This window comes from Terrapene carolina, unplaced genomic scaffold (assembly GCF_002925995.2).
Source record: "Terrapene carolina triunguis isolate 2854851 unplaced genomic scaffold, T_m_triunguis-2.0 Scaffold171, whole genome shotgun sequence".
NCBI classification, from domain to species: Eukaryota; Metazoa; Chordata; order Testudines; family Emydidae; genus Terrapene; species Terrapene triunguis.
In genome coordinates this window covers 2,227,203-2,229,083 of record NW_020664522.1, presented here as the reverse complement: position 1 = coordinate 2,229,083, position 1,881 = coordinate 2,227,203, and positions in this window count along the sequence as shown.

Genomic DNA, 1,881 nt, shown 5'->3' with positions numbered 1-1,881 from the left:
GAAGGCTTTGTGGTTCTACCACACCCTGCCCCAGGAAAAAGCAGTAGAGGTGAATCCCCCCAAGCTGCTTAGAGAGGCTGCGGGGAAGCAGCCAGTCAGAGACCAGCATACTCATATAAAAAGGAGCTGCTGGCCAGAGCAGTTTGGGTGCTGGCTGGAGCCAGAGGAGCAAGGATGATGCTTCTGGCTGTCTGTAGGGCTGGACAGATCAGTGCTGGCCTGCAAGAAAGGTATTGGGGCTAGGAAGGGAAGTGTCCTAGGGAAATGCCATAGCAAATAGTTAAAGGGAAGCAGTGGGTGGCTGCTACTTGTAAGGTCTCTGGTTCAGGACCCACAGTAGTGGGTGGGTAGGTCATCTCCCCCTCCCCTCGCCAGCCATAGTTGAAGAGATTAAAAACCTGAGCATGGGAGTATCCCAGAGAGAGGGATCTGAAGACCTGGAAGAGGGTCAGTAATGCTTGAACTTTGTTATCCCTACCCCCAGAAGGGGGCTGAACTATAAAGAGTGACTCAACTGGAGCACCAGGCAAAGAGTCTCGAGGAAGGAAGCCCTGGGGGCACTGCTCCAAATCAGAGCAGGGGACAATACTTGAGCAAGCCCAGGTCAGGCTAAGAGACACTTTGAAAACTAGCCCAGGAGGGGCAATAATCAGGATACTGTGATAGGCCCTGTTGGACAGATTGAGGACCTGAGTCCAAGGATGGGGCTGCAGGCCGATGCCAAAGTAGGGTACTGTGATAGGTCTCATTGGACTAGAACTGAGCCAAGGGAGGGCTGCAGGAAGAGACCCTGTTGGACTGTTTACCCTGAGGGGGGTCTGGTTTGTGTTTCTTTCACATATGGGCTGAGTCACTGACAAACCTGCCTGAGAAAGTTAATTGCCAGCAGGGGCCACTGCAAGCAGCACACAGGGAGTGAAAATGCTGACACACCCAGCCAGTAGGGGCACTCACAAAGGCGAGTGGGTCCCATCACAGATACCACCTAGATGCCCAAACCAAGGTAAGGATGCCACTATTCTAGGTGCTCTACAGATATAATAAGAAACATTCCCTGCCCCAAAGAGCTTGTAATTTAAATAGACAAAGGGTGGGAGAAAGGAAGGATTATTATCCCATTTTACAGATAGGGAACTAAGGCACAGAGAGATTAAATAATTTACCAGGGTCATACAGGAAGCCTGTGACCAACCCAAGAATTGAACCCAGGTCTTAAGTCCTAGCCCACTGCCTTACCCACAAGACCACTGTTCATCAAGAAATCTCAGGAGAGCACAAAAGCAGGCAAAAATATCGTGAAACATTTTCTGCAAAAGCACACAGACCTAATAGGCACTATAAAGCCAGGAGTGTGGGAAAATTTCCATCTGACTACTGAGGATTTGTAATTAAGCTGGCACTCTTTCATAGGAGGTGAATTTTTGCAAATAAAATGAAGTCAGAGTGAAGAATGAAAAAACCAAAGGGCCAACATATTATTCCCATCCATACTATAGCTGAAACTGTGCTAGCAATAACCCTGTTTAAAGATAGCTGTTGCTTGCACTGTCTCAAGATGCGCTGTGGATAGGGCCCTAGGTGACACAGAGATAAATGGGAACAAGGACACACAAGATAAGACAGATGAGAATAGGATATACAAGGAAAGACAATATGAGGTAAAGCTGCAGACAAACTGTGCTGAATGTTAATGTTTTAAAAGTCCTTCCCAAAATGTAGCATGTACATATATGCCACTGGCAAGCCCTGGGCAGGGGTTTCCGTAATGTACTGGTTGGCTAGGCATATGTATATGACTGCCCTCCCAAAGTTAAAAGCTCTCTGTGATGGGGGTTTACAAATCTCACACTAGAGAACAGGAGGTCAAGGAGAAGCTCTGGG